General features: G+C 52.0%; 21 non-coding genes across 21 annotated transcripts; all 21 read right to left on the bottom strand.

Moving 5' to 3' along the window:
- Positions 1–1,689: 1,689 nt before the first annotated feature.
- Positions 1,690–1,880, bottom strand: LOC121312410. The gene has a single exon (XR_005949819.1). It is a non-coding gene; the product is annotated as a U2 spliceosomal RNA (small nuclear RNA).
- Positions 1,881–2,475: 595 nt separating this feature from the next.
- On the bottom strand, positions 2,476–2,666 carry LOC121312409. The gene has a single exon (XR_005949818.1). It is a non-coding gene; the product is annotated as a U2 spliceosomal RNA (small nuclear RNA).
- Positions 2,667–3,263: 597 nt separating this feature from the next.
- Positions 3,264–3,454, bottom strand: LOC121312408. Its single transcript, XR_005949817.1, has one exon. It is a non-coding gene; the product is annotated as a U2 spliceosomal RNA (small nuclear RNA).
- Positions 3,455–4,045: 591 nt separating this feature from the next.
- Positions 4,046–4,236, bottom strand: LOC121312407. Its single transcript, XR_005949816.1, has one exon. It is a non-coding gene; the product is annotated as a U2 spliceosomal RNA (small nuclear RNA).
- Positions 4,237–4,828: 592 nt separating this feature from the next.
- Positions 4,829–5,019, bottom strand: LOC121312405. Its single transcript, XR_005949814.1, has one exon. It is a non-coding gene; the product is annotated as a U2 spliceosomal RNA (small nuclear RNA).
- A 589-nt stretch (positions 5,020–5,608) lies between these two features.
- LOC121312404 lies at positions 5,609–5,799 on the bottom strand. The gene has a single exon (XR_005949813.1). It is a non-coding gene; the product is annotated as a U2 spliceosomal RNA (small nuclear RNA).
- Positions 5,800–6,387: 588 nt separating this feature from the next.
- Positions 6,388–6,578, bottom strand: LOC121312403. The gene has a single exon (XR_005949812.1). It is a non-coding gene; the product is annotated as a U2 spliceosomal RNA (small nuclear RNA).
- A 596-nt stretch (positions 6,579–7,174) lies between these two features.
- On the bottom strand, positions 7,175–7,365 carry LOC121312402. Its single transcript, XR_005949811.1, has one exon. It is a non-coding gene; the product is annotated as a U2 spliceosomal RNA (small nuclear RNA).
- A 606-nt stretch (positions 7,366–7,971) lies between these two features.
- Positions 7,972–8,162, bottom strand: LOC121312401. The gene has a single exon (XR_005949810.1). It is a non-coding gene; the product is annotated as a U2 spliceosomal RNA (small nuclear RNA).
- A 597-nt stretch (positions 8,163–8,759) lies between these two features.
- On the bottom strand, positions 8,760–8,950 carry LOC121312400. The gene has a single exon (XR_005949809.1). It is a non-coding gene; the product is annotated as a U2 spliceosomal RNA (small nuclear RNA).
- A 594-nt stretch (positions 8,951–9,544) lies between these two features.
- Positions 9,545–9,735, bottom strand: LOC121312399. Its single transcript, XR_005949808.1, has one exon. It is a non-coding gene; the product is annotated as a U2 spliceosomal RNA (small nuclear RNA).
- A 591-nt stretch (positions 9,736–10,326) lies between these two features.
- LOC121312411 lies at positions 10,327–10,517 on the bottom strand. The gene has a single exon (XR_005949820.1). It is a non-coding gene; the product is annotated as a U2 spliceosomal RNA (small nuclear RNA).
- Positions 10,518–11,108: 591 nt separating this feature from the next.
- LOC121312398 lies at positions 11,109–11,299 on the bottom strand. Its single transcript, XR_005949807.1, has one exon. It is a non-coding gene; the product is annotated as a U2 spliceosomal RNA (small nuclear RNA).
- A 588-nt stretch (positions 11,300–11,887) lies between these two features.
- Positions 11,888–12,080, bottom strand: LOC121312412. The gene has a single exon (XR_005949821.1). It is a non-coding gene; the product is annotated as a U2 spliceosomal RNA (small nuclear RNA).
- Positions 12,081–12,674: 594 nt separating this feature from the next.
- LOC121312397 lies at positions 12,675–12,865 on the bottom strand. The gene has a single exon (XR_005949806.1). It is a non-coding gene; the product is annotated as a U2 spliceosomal RNA (small nuclear RNA).
- A 592-nt stretch (positions 12,866–13,457) lies between these two features.
- LOC121312396 lies at positions 13,458–13,648 on the bottom strand. The gene has a single exon (XR_005949805.1). It is a non-coding gene; the product is annotated as a U2 spliceosomal RNA (small nuclear RNA).
- A 591-nt stretch (positions 13,649–14,239) lies between these two features.
- On the bottom strand, positions 14,240–14,430 carry LOC121312415. The gene has a single exon (XR_005949824.1). It is a non-coding gene; the product is annotated as a U2 spliceosomal RNA (small nuclear RNA).
- Positions 14,431–15,027: 597 nt separating this feature from the next.
- On the bottom strand, positions 15,028–15,218 carry LOC121312414. Its single transcript, XR_005949823.1, has one exon. It is a non-coding gene; the product is annotated as a U2 spliceosomal RNA (small nuclear RNA).
- A 588-nt stretch (positions 15,219–15,806) lies between these two features.
- On the bottom strand, positions 15,807–15,997 carry LOC121312413. The gene has a single exon (XR_005949822.1). It is a non-coding gene; the product is annotated as a U2 spliceosomal RNA (small nuclear RNA).
- A 588-nt stretch (positions 15,998–16,585) lies between these two features.
- On the bottom strand, positions 16,586–16,776 carry LOC121312406. Its single transcript, XR_005949815.1, has one exon. It is a non-coding gene; the product is annotated as a U2 spliceosomal RNA (small nuclear RNA).
- A 600-nt stretch (positions 16,777–17,376) lies between these two features.
- On the bottom strand, positions 17,377–17,567 carry LOC121312395. The gene has a single exon (XR_005949804.1). It is a non-coding gene; the product is annotated as a U2 spliceosomal RNA (small nuclear RNA).
- Positions 17,568–18,098: the final 531 nt, after the last annotated feature.

The following is an 18,098-nucleotide window of genomic DNA, read 5'->3' as shown; positions in this document are numbered from 1 at the left end:
CTGCTGCTCACCTCCCTTCCCTTCCCCCTCAGTACTCTCCTTCCTCTTTCCTCTCCCTTCCTGCTGTTCCCTGTCTTCCCTCTCCTTCTCCTCCCTCTGCTCCCTCTCCCTCTCCCTCTGCTCTCTCTCCCTCTCTTCATTTCTCTTTGCTTTGTTAGCAAAGGAGGCCGGACAGTGCATAAAAAGGTGCTCAGTACTGTCACATAAGCTACACTTCCTTTTCTCCTGACACTCGCTCGCCACATGCCCCTCACCTTTACAAACATAACACATAATTTTTGTGCACCCCGCCGCCAAGTGACCCATTGCCCCACACTTCCGACACAATTTGGGTTGCCCAAAATAATGTACATATCCCCTATCCATCCCCAGCACTATTTCAGAGGGAATGACTCTATACCCCTCATACCCATTCGGATCTGGCCACAGACTTACACGCACTCTCCATGCACCATTCCATACCCCATCACTATCCCTCACTTTCTCTGCACCCCCATGCACCAAACAATACTTTCTCAGCCATATACACACATCCTCTCCCTGCACAGTCTCCGAACCCATCCTCACAATCACCACCCTCCTAGCAACATCAGTCAAGGTAGTCACATGAAACCTACTCAACTGATGGTCATCTTTCCCTAAAATAAACAACCGGTGACATTTCTGCAAATCACTCACCTCCCTAAAACTCACATCCCAAGTGTTTCCCTTCCCCACAGTAATAATACAATTGAGTTGATCTGGCTTGAATCCCAATTTATTCTGTAACACAGACCTAGAGAACTCAAGCCTATTAAATTCAACCTCCTGCCCCTCTCCTCTCTCCTGCTCCTTCAAGGAAATCCTTATACAATTAAAACGACGTGCCGCAAACCTCGAGGCCGCCATTTTAACTATATAAACACCTTCTCCCACAAAAAAGAAAGTATTAAGTTTTAAAGGGTCATCCTTACCTGCTCCACAACCTGGCTCCTGGACTGCCGCCTGCCCTAGTCCTCTCCTACCCAGACCACAGCTAGCAACCAACGGCTCCCGTTTATCAACCGATACCTTACCGATCGCTTCCAAATCGAAAGCCACACACTCGATCTGAGCCAAGAGGCCGACTTGGCCCTTGCCCGGGGCCCCCCGGCCCGGTCGGCACAGGGGGATTCAAAGGTGGGTGCAGAATTCCAAGCACATGCAGGCTCCAAAAGAACTGGCTGCAGCCTCCAGAGGGGAAACGTGCAATTTAAGCAGGAGGAAACAAAACAAAGCACAAAAACACACAACACCAAAAGCAAAACGAAACATAAACTGGCGGACTGCGCCTTACAAATAGTCTGGCCACGCTGCTATGCTGTGCAAGGTGACTTGGGTAACTACCAAACTGTGCCTCGCTGGCAGGCTGGCAGGCTGGCAGGCTGGCTGGCAGGCTGAGGACCTGGGCACAGGGACGTGTTCCACCACACTTGTCTGGTTAGCTGCATGCTCCCAGGAAACAGACTGCTGCTGTCTACATCATCACCCCGTGAGAATCAAAGAAAGAAAGGAGAAAACAACGAAAGGAGAAAAGAACAACAACAACAACAACAACAACAAGTAAAACGGCGGGAAAACTTGCATCAACACCGGCACCTCCCCTCCAGCAGGGGTAGACAAAGCGCCCACAGGAGGAGATCCAGATCTGACTTTGACCAACGTTAGAGAAAGGTGTGCACCGTTCCCGGAGGCACTGCAATACCGGGCCGATGCGTGGAGTGGACGGAGCAAGCCCCTGTTCCATCTCCAGATTCCAAAAATCAATTTAATATATGGTCCCCTGATAGGGGACGTATCAGATATTAAACTGATAAGAACAGATACTACACTTGATCTTAGCCAAAAGGCCGAGAAGCGATGGCGACTTGGCCCTTGCCCGGGGCCCCCCGGCCCGGTCGGCACAGGGGGATTCAAAGGTGGGTGCAGAATTCCAAGCACATGCAGGCTCCAAAAGAACTGGCTGCAGCCTCCAGAGGGGAAACGTGCAATTTAAGCAGGAGGAAACAAAACAAAGCACAAAAACACACAACACCAAAAGCAAAACGAAACATAAACTGGCGGACTGCGCCTTACAAATAGTCTGGCCACGCTGCTATGCTGTGCAAGGTGACTTGGGTAACTACCAAACTGTGCCTCGCTGGCAGGCTGGCAGGCTGGCAGGCTGGCTGGCAGGCTGAGGACCTGGGCACAGGGACGTGTTCCACCACACTTGTCTGGTTAGCTGCATGCTCCCAGGAAACAGACTGCTGCTGTCTACATCATCACCCCGTGAGAATCAAAGAAAGAAAGGAGAAAACAACGAAAGGAGAAAAGAACAACAACAACAACAACAACAACAACAAACAAGTAAAACGGCGGGAAAACTTGCATCAACACCGGCACCTCCCCTCCAGCAGGGGTAGACAAAGCGCCCACAGGAGGAGATCCAGATCTGACTTTGACCAACGTTAGAGAAAGGTGTGCACCGTTCCCGGAGGCACTGCAATACCGGGCCGATGCGTGGAGTGGACGGAGCAAGCCCCTGTTCCATCTCCAGATTCCAAAAATCAATTTAATATATGGTCCCCTGATAGGGGACGTATCAGATATTAAACTGATAAGAACAGATACTACACTTGATCTTAGCCAAAAGGCCGAGAAGCGATGGCGACTTGGCCCTTGCCCGGGGCCCCCCGGCCCGGTCGGCACAGGGGGATTCAAAGGTGGGTGCAGAATTCCAAGCACATGCAGGCTCCAAAAGAACTGGCTGCAGCCTCCAGAGGGGAAACGTGCAATTTAAGCAGGAGGAAACAAAACAAAGCACAAAAACACACAACACCAAAAGCAAAACGAAACATAAACTGGCGGACTGCGCCTTACAAATAGTCTGGCCACGCTGCTATGCTGTGCAAGGTGACTTGGGTAACTACCAAACTGTGCCTCGCTGGCAGGCTGGCAGGCTGGCAGGCTGGCTGGCAGGCTGAGGACCTGGGCACAGGGACGTGTTCCACCACACTTGTCTGGTTAGCTGCATGCTCCCAGGAAACAGACTGCTGCTGTCTACATCATCACCCCGTGAGAATCAAAGAAAGAAAGGAGAAAACAACGAAAGGAGAAAAGAACAACAACAACAACAACAACAACAACAACAACAAGTAAAACGGCGGGAAAACTTGCATCAACACCGGCACCTCCCCTCCAGCAGGGGTAGACAAAGCGCCCACAGGAGGAGATCCAGATCTGACTTTGACCAACGTTAGAGAAAGGTGTGCACCGTTCCCGGAGGCACTGCAATACCGGGCCGATGCGTGGAGTGGACGGAGCAAGCCCCTGTTCCATCTCCAGATTCCAAAAATCAATTTAATATATGGTCCCCTGATAGGGGACGTATCAGATATTAAACTGATAAGAACAGATACTACACTTGATCTTAGCCAAAAGGCCGAGAAGCGATGGCGACTTGGCCCTTGCCCGGGGCCCCCCGGCCCGGTCGGCACAGGGGGATTCAAAGGTGGGTGCAGAATTCCAAGCACATGCAGGCTCCAAAAGAACTGGCTGCAGCCTCCAGAGGGGAAACGTGCAATTTAAGCAGGAGGAAACAAAACAAAGCACAAAAACACACAACACCAAAAGCAAAACGAAACATAAACTGGCGGACTGCGCCTTACAAATAGTCTGGCCACGCTGCTATGCTGTGCAAGGTGACTTGGGTAACTACCAAACTGTGCCTCGCTGGCAGGCTGGCAGGCTGGCAGGCTGGCTGGCAGGCTGAGGACCTGGGCACAGGGACGTGTTCCACCACACTTGTCTGGTTAGCTGCATGCTCCCAGGAAACAGACTGCTGCTGTCTACATCATCACCCCGTGAGAATCAAAGAAAGAAAGGAGAAAACAACGAAAGGAGAAAAGAACAACAACAACAACAACAACAACAACAAGTAAAACGGCGGGAAAACTTGCATCAACACCGGCACCTCCCCTCCAGCAGGGGTAGACAAAGCGCCCACAGGAGGAGATCCAGATCTGACTTTGACCAACGTTAGAGAAAGGTGTGCACCGTTCCCGGAGGCACTGCAATACCGGGCCGATGCGTGGAGTGGACGGAGCAAGCCCCTGTTCCATCTCCAGATTCCAAAAATCAATTTAATATATGGTCCCCTGATAGGGGACGTATCAGATATTAAACTGATAAGAACAGATACTACACTTGATCTTAGCCAAAAGGCCGAGAAGCGATGGCGACTTGGCCCTTGCCCGGGGCCCCCCGGCCCGGTCGGCACAGGGGGATTCAAAGGTGGGTGCAGAATTCCAAGCACATGCAGGCTCCAAAAGAACTGGCTGCAGCCTCCAGAGGGGAAACGTGCAATTTAAGCAGGAGGAAACAAAACAAAGCACAAAAACACACAACACCAAAAGCAAAACGAAACATAAACTGGCGGACTGCGCCTTACAAATAGTCTGGCCACGCTGCTATGCTGTGCAAGGTGACTTGGGTAACTACCAAACTGTGCCTCGCTGGCAGGCTGGCAGGCTGGCAGGCTGGCTGGCAGGCTGAGGACCTGGGCACAGGGACGTGTTCCACCACACTTGTCTGGTTAGCTGCATGCTCCCAGGAAACAGACTGCTGCTGTCTACATCATCACCCCGTGAGAATCAAAGAAAGAAAGGAGAAAACAACGAAAGGAGAAAAACAACAACAACAACAACAACAACAACAACAAGTAAAACGGCGGGAAAACTTGCATCAACACCGGCACCTCCCCTCCAGCAGGGGTAGACAAAGCGCCCACAGGAGGAGATCCAGATCTGACTTTGACCAACGTTAGAGAAAGGTGTGCACCGTTCCCGGAGGCACTGCAATACCGGGCCGATGCGTGGAGTGGACGGAGCAAGCCCCTGTTCCATCTCCAGATTCCAAAAATCAATTTAATATATGGTCCCCTGATAGGGGACGTATCAGATATTAAACTGATAAGAACAGATACTACACTTGATCTTAGCCAAAAGGCCGAGAAGCGATGGCGACTTGGCCCTTGCCCGGGGCCCCCCGGCCCGGTCGGCACAGGGGGATTCAAAGGTGGGTGCAGAATTCCAAGCACATGCAGGCTCCAAAAGAACTGGCTGCAGCCTCCAGAGGGGAAACGTGCAATTTAAGCAGGAGGAAACAAAACAAAGCACAAAAACACACAACACCAAAAGCAAAACGAAACATAAACTGGCGGACTGCGCCTTACAAATAGTCTGGCCACGCTGCTATGCTGTGCAAGGTGACTTGGGTAACTACCAAACTGTGCCTCGCTGGCAGGCTGGCAGGCTGGCAGGCTGGCTGGCAGGCTGAGGACCTGGGCACAGGGACGTGTTCCACCACACTTGTCTGGTTAGCTGCATGCTCCCAGGAAACAGACTGCTGCTGTCTACATCATCACCCCGTGAGAATCAAAGAAAGAAAGGAGAAAACAACGAAAGGAGAAAAGAAACAACAACAACAACAACAACAACAAGTAAAACGGCGGGAAAACTTGCATCAACACCGGCACCTCCCCTCCAGCAGGGGTAGACAAAGCGCCCACAGGAGGAGATCCAGATCTGACTTTGACCAACGTTAGAGAAAGGTGTGCACCGTTCCCGGAGGCACTGCAATACCGGGCCGATGCGTGGAGTGGACGGAGCAAGCCCCTGTTCCATCTCCAGATTCCAAAAATCAATTTAATATATGGTCCCCTGATAGGGGACGTATCAGATATTAAACTGATAAGAACAGATACTACACTTGATCTTAGCCAAAAGGCCGAGAAGCGATGGCGACTTGGCCCTTGCCCGGGGCCCCCCGGCCCGGTCGGCACAGGGGGATTCAAAGGTGGGTGCAGAATTCCAAGCACATGCAGGCTCCAAAAGAACTGGCTGCAGCCTCCAGAGGGGAAACGTGCAATTTAAGCAGGAGGAAACAAAACAAAGCACAAAAACACACAACACCAAAAGCAAAACGAAACATAAACTGGCGGACTGCGCCTTACAAATAGTCTGGCCACGCTGCTATGCTGTGCAAGGTGACTTGGGTAACTACCAAACTGTGCCTCGCTGGCAGGCTGGCAGGCTGGCAGGCTGGCTGGCAGGCTGAGGACCTGGGCACAGGGACGTGTTCCACCACACTTGTCTGGTTAGCTGCATGCTCCCAGGAAACAGACTGCTGCTGTCTACATCATCACCCCGTGAGAATCAAAGAAAGAAAGGAGAAAACAACGAAAGGAGAAAAGAACAACAACAACAACAACAACAACAAGTAAAACGGCGGGAAAACTTGCATCAACACCGGCACCTCCCCTCCAGCAGGGGTAGACAAAGCGCCCACAGGAGGAGATCCAGATCTGACTTTGACCAACGTTAGAGAAAGGTGTGCACCGTTCCCGGAGGCACTGCAATACCGGGCCGATGCGTGGAGTGGACGGAGCAAGCCCCTGTTCCATCTCCAGATTCCAAAAATCAATTTAATATATGGTCCCCTGATAGGGGACGTATCAGATATTAAACTGATAAGAACAGATACTACACTTGATCTTAGCCAAAAGGCCGAGAAGCGATGGCGACTTGGCCCTTGCCCGGGGCCCCCCGGCCCGGTCGGCACAGGGGGATTCAAAGGTGGGTGCAGAATTCCAAGCACATGCAGGCTCCAAAAGAACTGGCTGCAGCCTCCAGAGGGGAAACGTGCAATTTAAGCAGGAGGAAACAAAACAAAGCACAAAAACACACAACACCAAAAGCAAAACGAAACATAAACTGGCGGACTGCGCCTTACAAATAGTCTGGCCACGCTGCTATGCTGTGCAAGGTGACTTGGGTAACTACCAAACTGTGCCTCGCTGGCAGGCTGGCAGGCTGGCAGGCTGGCTGGCTGGCAGGCTGAGGACCTGGGCACAGGGACGTGTTCCACCACACTTGTCTGGTTAGCTGCATGCTCCCAGGAAACAGACTGCTGCTGTCTACATCATCACCCCGTGAGAATCAAAGAAAGAAAGGAGAAAACAACGAAAGGAGAAAAGAACAACAACAACAACAACAACAACAAACAAGTAAAACGGCGGGAAAACTTGCATCAACACCGGCACCTCCCCTCCAGCAGGGGTAGACAAAGCGCCCACAGGAGGAGATCCAGATCTGACTTTGACCAACGTTAGAGAAAGGTGTGCACCGTTCCCGGAGGCACTGCAATACCGGGCCGATGCGTGGAGTGGACGGAGCAAGCCCCTGTTCCATCTCCAGATTCCAAAAATCAATTTAATATATGGTCCCCTGATAGGGGACGTATCAGATATTAAACTGATAAGAACAGATACTACACTTGATCTTAGCCAAAAGGCCGAGAAGCGATGGCGACTTGGCCCTTGCCCGGGGCCCCCCGGCCCGGTCGGCACAGGGGGATTCAAAGGTGGGTGCAGAATTCCAAGCACATGCAGGCTCCAAAAGAACTGGCTGCAGCCTCCAGAGGGGAAACGTGCAATTTAAGCAGGAGGAAACAAAACAAAGCACAAAAACACACAACACCAAAAGCAAAACGAAACATAAACTGGCGGACTGCGCCTTACAAATAGTCTGGCCACGCTGCTATGCTGTGCAAGGTGACTTGGGTAACTACCAAACTGTGCCTCGCTGGCAGGCTGGCAGGCTGGCAGGCTGGCTGGCAGGCTGAGGACCTGGGCACAGGGACGTGTTCCACCACACTTGTCTGGTTAGCTGCATGCTCCCAGGAAACAGACTGCTGCTGTCTACATCATCACCCCGTGAGAATCAAAGAAAGAAAGGAGAAAACAACGAAAGGAGAAAAGAACAACAACAACAACAACAACAACAACAACAACAACAACAACAAGTAAAACGGCGGGAAAACTTGCATCAACACCGGCACCTCCCCTCCAGCAGGGGTAGACAAAGCGCCCACAGGAGGAGATCCAGATCTGACTTTGACCAACGTTAGAGAAAGGTGTGCACCGTTCCCGGAGGCACTGCAATACCGGGCCGATGCGTGGAGTGGACGGAGCAAGCCCCTGTTCCATCTCCAGATTCCAAAAATCAATTTAATATATGGTCCCCTGATAGGGGACGTATCAGATATTAAACTGATAAGAACAGATACTACACTTGATCTTAGCCAAAAGGCCGAGAAGCGATGGCGACTTGGCCCTTGCCCGGGGCCCCCCGGCCCGGTCGGCACAGGGGGATTCAAAGGTGGGTGCAGAATTCCAAGCACATGCAGGCTCCAAAAGAACTGGCTGCAGCCTCCAGAGGGGAAACGTGCAATTTAAGCAGGAGGAAACAAAACAAAGCACAAAAACACACAACACCAAAAGCAAAACGAAACATAAACTGGCGGACTGCGCCTTACAAATAGTCTGGCCACGCTGCTATGCTGTGCAAGGTGACTTGGGTAACTACCAAACTGTGCCTCGCTGGCAGGCTGGCAGGCTGGCAGGCTGGCTGGCAGGCTGAGGACCTGGGCACAGGGACGTGTTCCACCACACTTGTCTGGTTAGCTGCATGCTCCCAGGAAACAGACTGCTGCTGTCTACATCATCACCCCGTGAGAATCAAAGAAAGAAAGGAGAAAACAACGAAAGGAGAAAAGAACAACAACAACAACAACAACAACAACAACAACAAGTAAAACGGCGGGAAAACTTGCATCAACACCGGCACCTCCCCTCCAGCAGGGGTAGACAAAGCGCCCACAGGAGGAGATCCAGATCTGACTTTGACCAACGTTAGAGAAAGGTGTGCACCGTTCCCGGAGGCACTGCAATACCGGGCCGATGCGTGGAGTGGACGGAGCAAGCCCCTGTTCCATCTCCAGATTCCAAAAATCAATTTAATATATGGTCCCCTGATAGGGGACGTATCAGATATTAAACTGATAAGAACAGATACTACACTTGATCTTAGCCAAAAGGCCGAGAAGCGATGGCGACTTGGCCCTTGCCCGGGGCCCCCCGGCCCGGTCGGCACAGGGGGATTCAAAGGTGGGTGCAGAATTCCAAGCACATGCAGGCTCCAAAAGAACTGGCTGCAGCCTCCAGAGGGGAAACGTGCAATTTAAGCAGGAGGAAACAAAACAAAGCACAAAAACACACAACACCAAAAGCAAAACGAAACATAAACTGGCGGACTGCGCCTTACAAATAGTCTGGCCACGCTGCTATGCTGTGCAAGGTGACTTGGGTAACTACCAAACTGTGCCTCGCTGGCAGGCTGGCAGGCTGGCAGGCTGGCTGGCAGGCTGAGGACCTGGGCACAGGGACGTGTTCCACCACACTTGTCTGGTTAGCTGCATGCTCCCAGGAAACAGACTGCTGCTGTCTACATCATCACCCCGTGAGAATCAAAGAAAGAAAGGAGAAAACAACGAAAGGAGAAAAGAACAACAACAACAACAACAACAACAACAACAAGTAAAACGGCGGGAAAACTTGCATCAACACCGGCACCTCCCCTCCAGCAGGGGTAGACAAAGCGCCCACAGGAGGAGATCCAGATCTGACTTTGACCAACGTTAGAGAAAGGTGTGCACCGTTCCCGGAGGCACTGCAATACCGGGCCGATGCGTGGAGTGGACGGAGCAAGCCCCTGTTCCATCTCCAGATTCCAAAAATCAATTTAATATATGGTCCCCTGATAGGGGACGTATCAGATATTAAACTGATAAGAACAGATACTACACTTGATCTTAGCCAAAAGGCCGAGAAGCGATGGCGACTTGGCCCTTGCCCGGGGCCCCCCGGCCCGGTCGGCACAGGGGGATTCAAAGGTGGGTGCAGAATTCCAAGCACATGCAGGCTCCAAAAGAACTGGCTGCAGCCTCCAGAGGGGAAACGTGCAATTTAAGCAGGAGGAAACAAAACAAAGCACAAAAACACACAACACCAAAAGCAAAACGAAACATAAACTGGCGGACTGCGCCTTACAAATAGTCTGGCCACGCTGCTATGCTGTGCAAGGTGACTTGGGTAACTACCAAACTGTGCCTCGCTGGCAGGCTGGCAGGCTGGCAGGCTGGCTGGCAGGCTGAGGACCTGGGCACAGGGACGTGTTCCACCACACTTGTCTGGTTAGCTGCATGCTCCCAGGAAACAGACTGCTGCTGTCTACATCATCACCCCGTGAGAATCAAAGAAAGAAAGGAGAAAACAACGAAAGGAGAAAAGAACAACAACAACAACAACAACAACAACAAGTAAAACGGCGGGAAAACTTGCATCAACACCGGCACCTCCCCTCCAGCAGGGGTAGACAAAGCGCCCACAGGAGGAGATCCAGATCTGACTTTGACCAACGTTAGAGAAAGGTGTGCACCGTTCCCGGAGGCACTGCAATACCGGGCCGATGCGTGGAGTGGACGGAGCAAGCCCCTGTTCCATCTCCAGATTCCAAAAATCAATTTAATATATGGTCCCCTGATAGGGGACGTATCAGATATTAAACTGACAAGAACAGATACTACACTTGATCTTAGCCAAAAGGCCGAGAAGCGATGGCGACTTGGCCCTTGCCCGGGGCCCCCCGGCCCGGTCGGCACAGGGGGATTCAAAGGTGGGTGCAGAATTCCAAGCACATGCAGGCTCCAAAAGAACTGGCTGCAGCCTCCAGAGGGGAAACGTGCAATTTAAGCAGGAGGAAACAAAACAAAGCACAAAAACACACAACACCAAAAGCAAAACGAAACATAAACTGGCGGACTGCGCCTTACAAATAGTCTGGCCACGCTGCTATGCTGTGCAAGGTGACTTGGGTAACTACCAAACTGTGCCTCGCTGGCAGGCTGGCAGGCTGGCAGGCTGGCTGGCAGGCTGAGGACCTGGGCACAGGGACGTGTTCCACCACACTTGTCTGGTTAGCTGCATGCTCCCAGGAAACAGACTGCTGCTGTCTACATCATCACCCCGTGAGAATCAAAGAAAGAAAGGAGAAAACAACGAAAGGAGAAAGAACAACAACAACAACAACAACAACAACAACAAAAAACGGCGGGAAAACTTGCATCAACACCGGCACCTCCCCTCCAGCAGGGGTAGACAAAGCGCCCACAGGAGGAGATCCAGATCTGACTTTGACCAACGTTAGAGAAAGGTGTGCACCGTTCCCGGAGGCACTGCAATACCGGGCCGATGCGTGGAGTGGACGGAGCAAGCCCCTGTTCCATCTCCAGATTCCAAAAATCAATTTAATATATGGTCCCCTGATAGGGGACGTATCAGATATTAAACTGATAAGAACAGATACTACACTTGATCTTAGCCAAAAGGCCGAGAAGCGATGGCGACTTGGCCCTTGCCCGGGGCCCCCCGGCCCGGTCGGCACAGGGGGATTCAAAGGTGGGTGCAGAATTCCAAGCACATGCAGGCTCCAAAAGAACTGGCTGCAGCCTCCAGAGGGGAAACGTGCAATTTAAGCAGGAGGAAACAAAACAAAGCACAAAAACACACAACACCAAAAGCAAAACGAAACATAAACTGGCGGACTGCGCCTTACAAATAGTCTGGCCACGCTGCTATGCTGTGCAAGGTGACTTGGGTAACTACCAAACTGTGCCTCGCTGGCAGGCTGGCAGGCTGGCAGGCTGGCTGGCAGGCTGAGGACCTGGGCACAGGGACGTGTTCCACCACACTTGTCTGGTTAGCTGCATGCTCCCAGGAAACAGACTGCTGCTGTCTACATCATCACCCCGTGAGAATCAAAGAAAGAAAGGAGAAAACAACGAAAGGAGAAAAGAACAACAACAACAACAACAACAACAAGTAAAACGGCGGGAAAACTTGCATCAACACCGGCACCTCCCCTCCAGCAGGGGTAGACAAAGCGCCCACAGGAGGAGATCCAGATCTGACTTTGACCAACGTTAGAGAAAGGTGTGCACCGTTCCCGGAGGCACTGCAATACCGGGCCGATGCGTGGAGTGGACGGAGAGCAAGCCCCTGTTCCATCTCCAGATTCCAAAAATCAATTTAATATATGGTCCCCTGATAGGGGACGTATCAGATATTAAACTGATAAGAACAGATACTACACTTGATCTTAGCCAAAAGGCCGAGAAGCGATGGCGACTTGGCCCTTGCCCGGGGCCCCCCGGCCCGGTCGGCACAGGGGGATTCAAAGGTGGGTGCAGAATTCCAAGCACATGCAGGCTCCAAAAGAACTGGCTGCAGCCTCCAGAGGGGAAACGTGCAATTTAAGCAGGAGGAAACAAAACAAAGCACAAAAACACACAACACCAAAAGCAAAACGAAACATAAACTGGCGGACTGCGCCTTACAAATAGTCTGGCCACGCTGCTATGCTGTGCAAGGTGACTTGGGTAACTACCAAACTGTGCCTCGCTGGCAGGCTGGCAGGCTGGCAGGCTGGCTGGCAGGCTGAGGACCTGGGCACAGGGACGTGTTCCACCACACTTGTCTGGTTAGCTGCATGCTCCCAGGAAACAGACTGCTGCTGTCTACATCATCACCCCGTGAGAATCAAAGAAAGAAAGGAGAAAACAACGAAAGGAGAAAAGAACAACAACAACAACAACAACAACAACAACAAGTAAAACGGCGGGAAAACTTGCATCAACACCGGCACCTCCCCTCCAGCAGGGGTAGACAAAGCGCCCACAGGAGGAGATCCAGATCTGACTTTGACCAACGTTAGAGAAAGGTGTGCACCGTTCCCGGAGGCACTGCAATACCGGGCCGATGCGTGGAGTGGACGGAGCAAGCCCCTGTTCCATCTCCAGATTCCAAAAATCAATTTAATATATGGTCCCCTGATAGGGGACGTATCAGATATTAAACTGATAAGAACAGATACTACACTTGATCTTAGCCAAAAGGCCGAGAAGCGATGGCGACTTGGCCCTTGCCCGGGGCCCCCCGGCCCGGTCGGCACAGGGGGATTCAAAGGTGGGTGCAGAATTCCAAGCACATGCAGGCTCCAAAAGAACTGGCTGCAGCCTCCAGAGGGGAAACGTGCAATTTAAGCAGGAGGAAACAAAACAAAGCACAAAAACACACAACACCAAAAGCAAAACGAAACATAAACTGGCGGACTGCGCCTTACAAATAGTCTGGCCACGCTGCTATGCTGTGCAAGGTGACTTGGGTAACTACCAAACTGTGCCTCGCTGGCAGGCTGGCAGGCTGGCAGGCTGGCTGGCAGGCTGAGGACCTGGGCACAGGGACGTGTTCCACCACACTTGTCTGGTTAGCTGCATGCTCCCAGGAAACAGACTGCTGCTGTCTACATCATCACCCCGTGAGAATCAAAGAAAGAAAGGAGAAAACAACGAAAGGAGAAAAGAACAACAACAACAACAACAACAACAACAACAAAAAACGGCGGGAAAACTTGCATCAACACCGGCACCTCCCCTCCAGCAGGGGTAGACAAAGCGCCCACAGGAGGAGATCCAGATCTGACTTTGACCAACGTTAGAGAAAGGTGTGCACCGTTCCCGGAGGCACTGCAATACCGGGCCGATGCGTGGAGTGGACGGAGCAAGCCCCTGTTCCATCTCCAGATTCCAAAAATCAATTTAATATATGGTCCCCTGATAGGGGACGTATCAGATATTAAACTGATAAGAACAGATACTACACTTGATCTTAGCCAAAAGGCCGAGAAGCGATGGCGACTTGGCCCTTGCCCGGGGCCCCCCGGCCCGGTCGGCACAGGGGGATTCAAAGGTGGGTGCAGAATTCCAAGCACATGCAGGCTCCAAAAGAACTGGCTGCAGCCTCCAGAGGGGAAACGTGCAATTTAAGCAGGAGGAAACAAAACAAAGCACAAAAACACACAACACCAAAAGCAAAACGAAACATAAACTGGCGGACTGCGCCTTACAAATAGTCTGGCCACGCTGCTATGCTGTGCAAGGTGACTTGGGTAACTACCAAACTGTGCCTCGCTGGCAGGCTGGCAGGCTGGCAGGCTGGCTGGCAGGCTGAGGACCTGGGCACAGGGACGTGTTCCACCACACTTGTCTGGTTAGCTGCATGCTCCCAGGAAACAGACTGCTGCTGTCTACATCATCACCCCGTGAGAATCAAAGAAAGAAAGGAGAAAACAACGAAAGGAGAAAAGAACAACAACAACAACAACAACAACAACAACAAAAACGGCGGGAAAACTTGCATCAACACCGGCACCTCCCCTCCAGCAGGGGTAGACAAAGCGCCCACAGGAGGAGATCCAGATCTGACTTTGACCAACGTTAGAGAAAGGTGTGCACCGTTCCCGGAGGCACTGCAATACCGGGCCGATGCGTGGAGTGGACGGAGCAAGCCCCTGTTCCATCTCCAGATTCCAAAAATCAATTTAATATATGGTCCCCTGATAGGGGACGTATCAGATATTAAACTGATAAGAACAGATACTACACTTGATCTTAGCCAAAAGGCCGAGAAGCGATGGCGACTTGGCCCTTGCCCGGGGCCCCCCGGCCCGGTCGGCACAGGGGGATTCAAAGGTGGGTGCAGAATTCCAAGCACATGCAGGCTCCAAAAGAACTGGCTGCAGCCTCCAGAGGGGAAACGTGCAATTTAAGCAGGAGGAAACAAAACAAAGCACAAAAACACACAACACCAAAAGCAAAACGAAACATAAACTGGCGGACTGCGCCTTACAAATAGTCTGGCCACGCTGCTATGCTGTGCAAGGTGACTTGGGTAACTACCAAACTGTGCCTCGCTGGCAGGCTGGCAGGCTGGCAGGCTGGCTGGCTGGCAGGCTGAGGACCTGGGCACAGGGACGTGTTCCACCACACTTGTCTGGTTAGCTGCATGCTCCCAGGAAACAGACTGCTGCTGTCTACATCATCACCCCGTGAGAATCAAAGAAAGAAAGGAGAAAACAACGAAAGGAGAAAAGAACAACAACAACAACAACAACAACAACAACAAGTAAAACGGCGGGAAAACTTGCATCAACACCGGACCTCCCCTCCAGCAGGGGTAGACAAAGCGCCCACAGGAGGAGATCCAGATCTGACTTTGACCAACGTTAGAGAAAGGTGTGCACCGTTCCCGGAGGCACTGCAATACCGGGCCGATGCGTGGAGTGGACGGAGCAAGCCCCTGTTCCATCTCCAGATTCCAAAAATCAATTTAATATATGGTCCCCTGATAGGGGACGTATCAGATATTAAACTGATAAGAACAGATACTACACTTGATCTTAGCCAAAAGGCCGAGAAGCGATGGCGACTTGGCCCTTGCCCGGGGCCCCCCGGCCCGGTCGGCACAGGGGGATTCAAAGGTGGGTGCAGAATTCCAAGCACATGCAGGCTCCAAAAGAACTGGCTGCAGCCTCCAGAGGGGAAACGTGCAATTTAAGCAGGAGGAAACAAAACAAAGCACAAAAACACACAACACCAAAAGCAAAACGAAACATAAACTGGCGGACTGCGCCTTACAAATAGTCTGGCCACGCTGCTATGCTGTGCAAGGTGACTTGGGTAACTACCAAACTGTGCCTCGCTGGCAGGCTGGCAGGCTGGCAGGCTGGCTGGCAGGCTGAGGACCTGGGCACAGGGACGTGTTCCACCACACTTGTCTGGTTAGCTGCATGCTCCCAGGAAACAGACTGCTGCTGTCTACATCATCACCCCGTGAGAATCAAAGAAAGAAAGGAGAAAACAACGAAAGGAGAAAAGAACAACAACAACAACAACAACAACAACAACAACGGCGGGAAAACTTGCATCAACACCGGCACCTCCCCTCCAGCAGGGGTAGACAAAGCGCCCACAGGAGGAGATCCAGATCTGACTTTGACCAACGTTAGAGAAAGGTGTGCACCGTTCCCGGAGGCACTGCAATACCGGGCCGATGCGTGGAGTGGACGGAGCAAGCCCCTGTTCCATCTCCAGATTCCAAAAATCAATTTAATATATGGTCCCCTGATAGGGGACGTATCAGATATTAAACTGATAAGAACAGATACTACACTTGATCTTAGCCAAAAGGCCGAGAAGCGATGGCGACTTGGCCCTTGCCCGGGGCCCCCCGGCCCGGTCGGCACAGGGGGATTCAAAGGTGGGTGCAGAATTCCAAGCACATGCAGGCTCCAAAAGAACTGGCTGCAGCCTCCAGAGGGGAAACGTGCAATTTAAGCAGGAGGAAACAAAACAAAGCACAAAAACACACAACACCAAAAGCAAAACGAAACATAAACTGGCGGACTGCGCCTTACAAATAGTCTGGCCACGCTGCTATGCTGTGCAAGGTGACTTGGGTAACTACCAAACTGTGCCTCGCTGGCAGGCTGGCAGGCTGGCAGGCTGGCTGGCAGGCTGAGGACCTGGGCACAGGGACGTGTTCCACCACACTTGTCTGGTTAGCTGCATGCTCCCAGGAAACAGACTGCTGCTGTCTACATCATCACCCCGTGAGAATCAAAGAAAGAAAGGAGAAAACAAACGAAGGAGAAAAGAACAACAACAACAACAACAACAACAAGTAAAACGGCGGGAAAACTTGCATCAACACCGGCACCTCCCCTCCAGCAGGGGTAGACAAAGCGCCCACAGGAGGAGATCCAGATCTGACTTTGACCAACGTTAGAGAAAGGTGTGCACCGTTCCCGGAGGCACTGCAATACCGGGCCGATGCGTGGAGTGGACGGAGCAAGCCCCTGTTCCATCTCCAGATTCCAAAAATCAATTTAATATATGGTCCCCTGATAGGGGACGTATCAGATATTAAACTGATAAGAACAGATACTACACTTGATCTTAGCCAAAAGGCCGAGAAGCGATGGCGACTTGGCCCTTGCCCGGGGCCCCCCGGCCCGGTCGGCACAGGGGGATTCAAAGGTGGGTGCAGAATTCCAAGCACATGCAGGCTCCAAAAGAACTGGCTGCAGCCTCCAGAGGGGAAACGTGCAATTTAAGCAGGAGGAAACAAAACAAAGCACAAAAACACACAACACCAAAAGCAAAACGAAACATAAACTGGCGGACTGCGCCTTACAAATAGTCTGGCCACGCTGCTATGCTGTGCAAGGTGACTTGGGTAACTACCAAACTGTGCCTCGCTGGCAGGCTGGCAGGCTGGCAGGCTGGCTGGCAGGCTGAGGACCTGGGCACAGGGACGTGTTCCACCACACTTGTCTGGTTAGCTGCATGCTCCCAGGAAACAGACTGCTGCTGTCTACATCATCACCCCGTGAGAATCAAAGAAAGAAAGGAGAAAACAACGAAAGGAGAAAAGAACAACAACAACAACAACAACAACAACAACAACAACAAGTAAAACGGCGGGAAAACTTGCATCAACACCGGCACCTCCCCTCCAGCAGGGGTAGACAAAGCGCCCACAGGAGGAGATCCAGATCTGACTTTGACCAACGTTAGAGAAAGGTGTGCACCGTTCCCGGAGGCACTGCAATACCGGGCCGATGCGTGGAGTGGACGGAGCAAGCCCCTGTTCCATCTCCAGATTCCAAAAATCAATTTAATATATGGTCCCCTGATAGGGGACGTATCAGATATTAAACTGATAAGAACAGATACTACACTTGATCTTAGCCAAAAGGCCGAGAAGCGATGGCGACTTGGCCCTTGCCCGGGGCCCCCCGGCCCGGTCGGCACAGGGGGATTCAAAGGTGGGTGCAGAATTCCAAGCACATGCAGGCTCCAAAAGAACTGGCTGCAGCCTCCAGAGGGGAAACGTGCAATTTAAGCAGGAGGAAACAAAACAAAGCACAAAAACACACAACACCAAAAGCAAAACGAAACATAAACTGGCGGACTGCGCCTTACAAATAGTCTGGCCACGCTGCTATGCTGTGCAAGGTGACTTGGGTAACTACCAAACTGTGCCTCGCTGGCAGGCTGGCAGGCTGGCAGGCTGGCTGGCAGGCTGAGGACCTGGGCACAGGGACGTGTTCCACCACACTTGTCTGGTTAGCTGCATGCTCCCAGGAAACAGACTGCTGCTGTCTACATCATCACCCCGTGAGAATCAAAGAAAGAAAGGAGAAAACAACGAAAGGAGAAAAGAACAACAACAACAACAACAACAACAACAACAACAAGTAAAACGGCGGGAAAACTTGCATCAACACCGGCACCTCCCC

The sequence above is a fragment of the Polyodon spathula genome, unplaced genomic scaffold, assembly GCF_017654505.1.
Source record: "Polyodon spathula isolate WHYD16114869_AA unplaced genomic scaffold, ASM1765450v1 scaffolds_3851, whole genome shotgun sequence".
NCBI lineage: Eukaryota > Metazoa > Chordata > Actinopteri > Acipenseriformes > Polyodontidae > Polyodon > Polyodon spathula.
The sequence above is the reverse complement of the archived record's forward strand: the minus strand, read 5'-3'. Positions and strand labels throughout refer to the sequence as shown.